Raw genomic sequence first — 9,763 nt, 5'->3', positions numbered from 1 at the left:
CCTTGCGCATGGTAATATCTTTTCATGTATCTTGCACTTGTACCAACTTGATATAATCATGGGCGATTGGGAGAGCGCCGGTGAGTGTGTGGGAGAGGAGAGTTGCAGGAGAGCGGCAGTGAGTGTGTGGAAGAGGAGAGTGTGCAGGAGAGCGGCAGTGAGCGTGTGGGAGAGGAGATTTGCAGGGGAGCGACAGTGAGCGTTAGGGAGAGGGGAGTGTGCAGGAGAGCGGTAGTGAGTGTGTGGGAGAGGAGAGTGTGCAGGAGAACGGCAGTGACTGTGTGGGAGAGGAGAGTGTGAAGGAGAGCGGTAGAGACTGTGTGGGGGAGGAGAGTGTGCAGGAGAGCGGTAGTGACTGTGTGGGAGAGGAGAGTGTGCAGGAGAGCGGCAGTGACTGTATTTGAAAGGAGGGTGTGCAGGAGAGCGGCAGTGAGTGTGTGGGAGAGGAGAGTGTGCAGGAGAGCGGCAGTGAGTGTGTGAGAGAGGAGAGTATGCAGGAGAGCGGCAGAAGATGTGGAACTCGAGACAGATCAGCAAAGGATGCGAGATAGGTGAACCAGGGACCCACGTCACCTTAGCTTCTGGGCCCGAGAACCTTATGCTTCCTCACAATGCGTGACGCCCTCCTTCGTCTACCACAAGAAGAGGAAGCAGCATGCACCAGGAGCGAATACAAAGAGGGCATCGGCCAGTGGGTAACGCACCCCCCCCCCCCTCAGATGTGAAAGAAGGCGGCCCTAAAACACGTCGGTAAACAACACGGCTGTTATAGTGGGCAGCATCGTAACGAACTTAAGCGCCGTCTAATCATTCAGAACACAACAATTGAGATGAACTTTTCATCTACAATAGAGAAACTGTTTGTCAGATTGATGGTCAGTTACGAAAATTCCCAATTGGATTATGAGATTACCGTAGGACAAAAAGTGAAATAAGACAAACTTCTACTGCCAAACGGCAAAAATGACGCTTGCTTTTGGTGTGGTTTTAACAGAGGCAGTGCGTTCTTACAAGCGATATATACGGTTTTGGTGAGGCACATGTACAGGATGGTTGCCATGTATATGCGTTTGAAATATAAACGCCAATGTGCGGGTGGAAGCTGCATCCAAAATAAGATTTCCTTCGCCAGGAACCGGGTGGATTTGTCCCTTTTGCCACCATGTGTGGACATACGCCTTGAATTCGTCATAACCAACGACGCCGACGTCGGACGTGATAGTACAGTCCCGAGCACATCATGCTCTCCACACACGGGTATCGTCTGTCTACACCAAAGATCTGAGATAAAATGTACTCGTTTAGACGACCAGAGTACGGTTATAGCTATTTCTATAACGCTGCCGTACATAACGACCACGCGGCCACAAACAGCTCGTATCGAATAATATACTGTTTCGATTATACGATTAATTAGTACGATCTATACCATAAATTAGGTATAATATACGATTTCGATTCATGTGATTTAATTAAAGGGATGTTTTCACCTAAAAAGATATCCATCCTAACAGTTTTTTTAACGATGCCACATAATTGCAACACGTGACGTCAAGAAATCGGAATTGAATCATAAGGTATGAGGGTGTAATGTAAGGCTGATTTGACGCAGGCAGCCGAGCCCGATCTCGGGCATCGTCCCAGAATACTTAAGAACTGCAATCAAACTCTCGACTCGCATGAACCCATCACGTCACACGGGCATCCGATCATGAGTATGTGCCAGTGCTCGAAGGGCACCTAAACATCTGCTGCGGAATACAGTATATTAAAAGTCATGACAACCAGGCTATTAATGTATGTAGATCACTGCGTGGGAGGATGCGGCAGAGGACCCAACGAGTGAACCTTCGCCAAATTCTTGACTCATATCTCATAAAACATTCAGCCAGTTTATCTTGGCAAGTAGCAAGTTGCATGTATGATTGTTGCATCCTCTATGACACCACATATCATTTTGTGCACTATTTCGCCTCGCTCCGTCGTTTCGACTCCACATAGTCCGATGTTAGACTCAGACTCGTATTGTCTTTACTCAAAGCGAGTCAGCCATTCTCTGCAGGCGTCCCCAGTCCAGACTCCTGTCGCTCGCGCCGACCGCGCCCGCCTGACGTCACCGTCCGTGTGGCGCCGCAGGCTATGCCCGTGTGACCCCGGCCGGGCCAACCGCCACGGCCCACCACAAGCCGCCCTGTTAGGCGTAGGGCGTACGGGACAGCACATTACACTTTGAAAGCGGAGTACTCATTTTACAAATGCAAGTTTCGGGGCATAATGTTCGGAAAAACTGCGTCGGAAAGCTAAATGCACACATTCTCATGAAAATGTGTCAATATAACATTTAAGGTCAGATAGGTCCATGCAGTAATCTAGTTTGACCTTTGACCTCTTTTAAAAAAGATGAGGACCAGATTTTCTTTAAACCCATGTGAAATTTTGGACCAATTCACCGCATTCACATTGAAACAAGAATTTCATGGTATCTCTTCCAGAACGGCTACAAGTCAAATTTGAACATTTGTGCGTCACACACGGCGACATGCCATGAACCGACCGGCTGGTGTCGTGTAACCGGGTGCCATTGGCTCACGTCGTCGGAACCGTGACCGTGACCTTGAAACCATTTGCTTAAATTTCGACCAGTCATTTTGACATTCCTCTGGAACTCCAGACAGTGTTTGAATGACGAGTGTGTATTAATCAATCTTACGCACCTGTCGTCCCTCACAAGTCGCGTAGGTGGCAACACCGTACGCTCCAAGTCCTTGCAATGCATCGATGACCATTATCTAAAGTTGAGCCGAAGCCGAACCTGAAAAGAAACAAACATCTCGTCTGAAATTGCCTCATTGTTTTCTTGTCTGGCTCTGAGTCGGAGCAAGGTCGGCCGCAGCGTGCTTAAGTCAGAGCGTGTTGGTCCAGCATGTCTGCGACCGAACATATGACATTCGATACGGTACGCATGCGCATCTAACTCGATACGCATCCAACTCGATACGCATCTAACTCGATGCCGGCTCCGAGTAAACCAGACCGGGGCACCAGAGAGGGTCAGTGAGTGCAGAGCCTAATTGCTGGGAGGTCAGAGGAATGAAGACCTGAGGTCCCGCTGCTTTTGGCAAGCACTTGCAGGGAAAATTAAACAAAAAGAATGGGCTGAAATTAATCGAAGCACATTGTATAGCCATGCGAACGTTCAGACATGGGGAGGGCAGTGCTAATTGGAAAGCCATGGGGAGGGGGTTTGGCCCCTGCGCCTCCCCCGTCACTACACCCACGCCGTCACCCGACCCACAGCGTCCTCGCCTCGTAACAGCCCAGCAGCCGTCGTTCGCGAAATACGTCTGGGAAGATCTGTGGACAACGTTATCACGGCGTGGCGCGGCGCGTGACGGTACGTCGGACTCGAGGGTGAAATTGGCAGGGTGTAAGTGGAACTCACTGAACTTCTGCCTGTCTCAGAAAGTGGGAGAACCTCTGACGTCTCGAGCGTAGATGGCTATTCCCAGAGCGATGACCGTCTGAGCCGCTTCCATCGTGTGCGTCTGGGTGGCAAAATTTATCGGGCGATCGAATGCACGGCATGCCTCACAGTTTATGCAGATCTCACACCAGCCGCCTATGATGTGAGTGTAGGACGGTCCACCTGGACGACTCATTGAACCCGCACAGTTGCTTCAAGGCTAGCAGCCAGATCCACATAACAGCTGTATTCAAGAGAGAAATGTCAGAGAAGGTGGCTCCATATGGTTTGCTGTCGAAGCCGTTAGCGGCAACGGTATGCGGGTGTCGACATTTCAGACTCGCACTGACAGAGTCGCATAAGGTAATAATGTGACAATACAGCTTTTGTTAGGACAAGGCTATGCACAGTAGCCGCCAAATTAAACTGATCATCCGCAACGGGCTTCTATGAGAGATTTCCTGCCCCGGGCGGAGGCAGCATTCTGATGGGCTTGACAGAACATAAGCGAGGCCCTTTCGAAACCGATTTCTCAAGGAACATCGGTTATTTTGTGGCGGGATTTTCGAACAAGAAGCCAACAGCCTTTAGGTTGATTTTCTAGCACTGTTCAGCAGCGTTTTGCCAAATCATGCAGCCAGAAAGAAGCAGTCTAGCCACGTTTCCGGCGAACCAGTGCTGTGCGCTATCCGGTCAAGTGCGGCCGCCAGGTGGCGGTGGCGACTACAGCTAGGTGGGATTAGGAGCCAGTCGCCTCCCACGTCAACTGCGGCCAGTCTCCTGGTACCGATTTGGATATGGCCGTGTCTGGCGTCCGGTGTGCCTTTTAGACGCTGTCAAAATGTTTTATGAGCGTAAGGCATGGCATCAAAAATCTTAACGCCCGTGAATCTTTGAATGGGCCGAATGGGAGATTATGCACTCCACTGGTAAATTTACCTTACATCACATTTCATAAATAAATTGATAAGCTTTGCAAGATGCGTATACAATTGTTGCATGTTCTGATCTCCAAAAAGCAGCTCAGACCCTTATCGACTTAAGAGCAAAGTACGCCGAATCCGGCGAACCCAGTCCTGCCCGCACGGAACACGGTGGCACAAAAAAAAAAACCAGAATGCACGTCAAGCGTGAACAGCTGCAGGAGGCAGGGGCCTGTGGACAAATAAACAACAACATTGACAATTTACAGCGCTGTCAACGTGACGTGCGTAATTTAAAGATGGGAGTTTAAGTCACGTGCGGTCGGCGTGAGGCCGCTGACAGACCTGCACAAGTGTGCAAACCTGATGTTCGCCTTGTGACAGAATGTGGAGACTGTTTGGTGCTGGAAACTCGATGTGGGCGCACATCATGTCTGCAACCGATAATGTGTCATCGCTTTTCGTATGACCAGGTGCATGTTGTGGTAGAAGCAGCTCTATTATCCCGGTCCTTCCGCTGAAATATTAGCATGTTGTTCTCAACACACACACACACACACACACGTGGACCATATATATATATATATATATATATATATATATATATATATATATATATATATATATATATGTGTGTGTGTGTGTGTGTGTGTGTGTGTGTGTGTGTGTGTATGTGTGTGTGTGTGTGTGTGTGTGTGTGTGTGTGTGTGTGTGTGTGTGTGTGTGTGTGTGTGTGTGTGTGTGTGTGTGTGTGTGTGTGTGTGTGTGTGTGTGTGTGTGTGCGTATTCGTAGACCTAGGCAGTACAAAGTTGATAAGCCGGTTTCATGTCAAGTGGTTTCTAAGTTCGTAGATTCAAGGCGGACTCAATCTCTTTTCGTCAATTGTTATTTTCGAATAGTTCTCGTTAACGAGCATTTGCTTACATCGTTAACATGTGTTTATCAAAATCAAATGTCCCCGTCGTATAAGGGGGATAAAACAGTTTTGCGGAATATAATAAAGACAACTATTGCACAGGCTTATGACAACACTGAGATAAAACTTACCATGTATTGTAAGAGAACAACTAGTAGCCTTATAATAAAAAAACAACCTGACACCAGACTAAAAACAACTGAAGCGCGCCCGTATAGTGTATGAATTTAAATGACATTACGGCCATTGCCGTCTCCGTAACTCGACCTATATTACAATGACCATATCTCTATTACGACGCGCGACTATGCAACTACTGGAGGAAGCGCCAGACCAGCATATGTGAAAAAACAATAAAATCTCCCGCACTCTGACCCTGACCGAAAACGCACTGATTCTAAAAGCATGTCCCGACAAGCGCCATTTAAAAGTTCTCGAAGCCATTCCACCAGAAAAAGGCGCCTGACTTAAACAAACGGTTAGAGTCAGGCACTATTTTGGACCTGTTCAGTCACCCGATGGCAGCAGAGTGCTTCGATGTCCTTAACTTTTCACGGTGTCAGACCGGTTGGAAAAGTGAAATGCGTCTGTTTGGATGTTTTTTGTAATTCAACTAGATATCTGGGTGCATAATCTTTTAAATGATAGTTCACAAATGATGCCTCGTTGAGCATGCTTCGTATTTTGCCATACTTGAATGGTTTTCGTTAGACCGTGTTACATTGCTTTGAGAATGGGCAATGAATGTCCTGTAAACGTTCGGTAGCTTAAACTAATGCATATGACCATAGGCGAGTTGATTTATGACTTACCGAAAAGAAGAAAGGATCTAAGTCGAGCAATTGAACAAACTTACAAGAAACTGATTAAAAGTATATTTGCCCTTGGGTATAACAAAACTTGCATACACACACACATATATACATACATATATAAATATATATATATATATATGGTGTCACGAAAACACACACTATATATATATATATATATATATATATATATATATATAGTGTGTGTGTTTTCGTGACACCATATAACGAGCGGTGAGTTGGTGCGTGATAGTCAATGCATGGTATCTTTTAAAAATGTTTTAAATTGTTCTTTGCGAGTGAAACCGAGGGTATTCGATAGCAGTGGCTTAACGTTATCGCACAATCGAAAAAAATTGCTCGGATAAAGCCGCGTTTACTTATCTGACCCTATTACTGTGAATGTCTTGATACCCGCGTCCTTTCCTCATTTGTTGCACAATGTTCGGCAGCGGTTTAGTTTGAATCAGTTATAATCGATCTTTGCGAGCCTGACCTAGCCTAATTCATCGCAGATCTTTAATGTGATCAAACAATGCTGGATTACCGTTTGTGACTCACTGCATCTATTTGACTCCTGTTTGAAGTGGTTCCTTGTCGTTGCTTGGTGCGCGCAATGTCAAGTGTTTTCGAAATCATGATAATCGACCTGTTCCAGTCGCATCAAACATGTTTGATAGCACACTGCAAGAAAAAACCATAAGATATTTGGCCAAACTGCCCGAAAGAATTCATCAAGAAAGAATTAATAAAGAAAGAATTAGCAGTTGGTGTATAAACAGGGCCCGCGCGCTGCGCTGGGCGACTGTTGAGGTGGTTTTAAGGTGAGAGGGCTGTTACTTTGACACTTCCCGATCAGCCAGTTCATTGTTGCGTCTTATCATTCGCTGAGACAGGAAACATGTGGTAAGAAAATCCGTACTTGCACATCAGTTATCACTTAACGATCGACCTGAAAACGAATGTAAATGGATGCTAGCGCTACACAAGAGATCGGTTTTCTTTTCGAAAATAGCTTTTCTATTATTTGATGGGCATCTCGTCTAACCTCGCCGCCATATCGCTTTGGATTTGCCACATAACATAAGGAAATTAAGTACCACATTCAGGTCAGCATCACATTACATACCACACAGTACCACATTCACAAGTTCAGCTCAGTCGGTAAACCATGCAAAGTCGCCTACCACCAGAGCTGAGATTTTTGCCGCTTTGACCAAAGACATGGTGACATGCGGACATGGTGGCAGGTCATGCTAGTAATTTTGAAGGGTGACAACATTAACAGGTGGGTACAGCATCAATTAACACTCGAGACTTATGACATCGTCATGCAGCCAAGCCGATGAGAACAGAAGATGAGAGACGAAATCGAATACCACAAAGTTGTTTCATCGACTGTGAAACAACTTGGTACCGGCGGTCTTCTACAGGCGCGCGTGCACAGTCAGCCTGAACTGAACTGAACTGAATCTGAACTGTCAATGCCTCTTAACGCTGAGGACAGGATGCTGCATCGTGGCACCGCTAATGAAGTAAACAACGCCCAGACCTTAAATCCTCGGCAGGTATTCGTGATACTGTATTACGAATGCCGCTTGCAATGCCGCAGTGTGTTGAAAGTCACCGCCCACCTCACATCAATCGCATCGCAGCGATTGAAACATGCAACTGCGGCCGAGTGAGTCCCCATATCTGGATCGGTTCAGGATGTTATACTGTCTAGTTTAGGACGCTGAGAGTCGGCTGGTAAAAACGGCGAATCGTCTGCCAGGCGCGCCATAAGTGCTTAGGGAGTCCACTGATTTGTCGCCGACGTGGCGATGTGTCGAGCGAGCAACTAAAAATCATAGGATATTTTTGTCGCCGGGCTGGGATGAAACCTAAAAAAGGTACCATGGTGCCGTACGGTACGGCAAAGGGTCTTTACGGAAAGGTTTGCTTGTGTTGTGTTACGAAGGAACAACAGAGGGCAAAAACCCATATTTTGCATGCATGTTTCGTCTGGCTCATCTGTTAATTTCGGTACAACGATGTCAAAATTGATGCAGTATGTATACTTTGTGAAACTGAAAGTTCATGGGCGTATCCAGGCAATCCAGACAATGTGTATCGGGAAACAAATTTGCTAAAACGCGTTTTAATTAAACAAAGTGCGTCAAAAACGGTGGTGCTCTGCTTCATATGGGAAAAGTATGTGTAGGCCAAGCATGAGGCATGTGGAGAGACTGCCTTTTGGGATGATGCAAACGGAGACTAAGCAAGCAAGGGAAGGGAAATATGGTGCCGATAAAGCATTTGCGGGCATGCGTCATAGGCCAGCTTTTCAAAGGATAGTGGTATTGACACGAAATTGGAGCGTGGCGCATTGCCGAGGTCGTGGGCCGACGGTTCGATGTTAGTGGACGCGATCTCCATGTGTTGCAATCTCCTCCCATCTGTTGCTCCTGGACTCCCTTCCAGCACACAGTTTTTAGATACCGTTTTTTTGCACGCGAGTAAAACACGGAATGTTTTTCCGTTTAACACCGGTATGCGGTATTTCGTTTGAAACTGGAATGTGGCATTTCGTTTGAGACCGGTGTGCAGCATTTCGTTTGAGACTGGAATGCAACATTTCATTTGAGGCCGGTGTGCAACATTTGCCCGAGACCGGTATGCAACAGGTCGTTTGAGACCGATGTGCAACATGCCGTTTTAGATCGTGCTTCTCCATCGCGGTGCCTGCGGGGCACCAACGAGTGGTGACGTCACGGCGCGCCAGATCAACTGCCGGGATCAGCTGACGCCGAGCAGCGACGAACACGCCGCGGAGGGGCGTCGCGGCCGGCGGACAGGGCGGCGAGGGGGAGTCATTGCGAGAGGTGTCCTGACGATGTGGTGCGGCGGAGGGCGGCCCGACCGGCGTGCGACGCCAGGAGCGCCGGCGCCGCGACCCGTCCTGACACGGCCGCCGCCGGCTGCTATAACGCTTGCCCCAAGGTCGCGCAGATCAATGCCTCGCCCGGCGAGCAGCGTCAGAAATCACCGGACATGGAGTGGGTGAGTTGTGTTCTATGCTTGTCGGCTTTGAGGTAGTTCAGCACTTCATGGAAGTTTTGGTCAGACGCGTAAGCAGGAATTTGCAATGGAGAGGAATGGGGCACAGCTGAAAAACTTCAACTGAAATTTGGTTCAGCATCCCCCACGCGCATGAGTTTTTGCGTTGCGTAAAATAACGTGGCATGTTCTTGATCTGTTAAGTCTCATGTGTCTGCTCAGAACGTTAAGCTGTTCACGTGTATCCACGCACATATAATGCATGCCATGCATCTCATATGGGTGGCACGTGTCCGCCCCGGGGCCTTATGTGAATATTACCCCGGTGTGATGTTTTCGGTGTAATTTTACAGCTCTTTTTGGCCCATTGACTAGCTCCAATCATCCAGTACTGCATTGCATGCCATTACGTCGTAGACTTTATGTTTGTTATGAGGCATACCGAGTCATGCTTCATGACAAATGTTTCGGGCGAATAAATCTGACTTAATATGAATTTCCCTGTACGTGATGAACATTTAAAACTTGCTCATTATCTGATTTCAAGATTTTGCCTTTCGGGACTGTCAGATGTGGTCTGTTCAGTTTCTTTCCCCTTGGATCGTTTGC

Source organism: Pollicipes pollicipes, unplaced genomic scaffold (genome assembly GCF_011947565.3).
Source record: "Pollicipes pollicipes isolate AB1234 unplaced genomic scaffold, Ppol_2.1 Scaffold_3087;HRSCAF=3621_pilon_pilon_pilon, whole genome shotgun sequence".
Taxonomy (NCBI): Eukaryota; Metazoa; Arthropoda; class Thecostraca; order Pollicipedomorpha; family Pollicipedidae; genus Pollicipes; species Pollicipes pollicipes.
Note: the sequence above shows the minus strand (reverse complement) of the source record.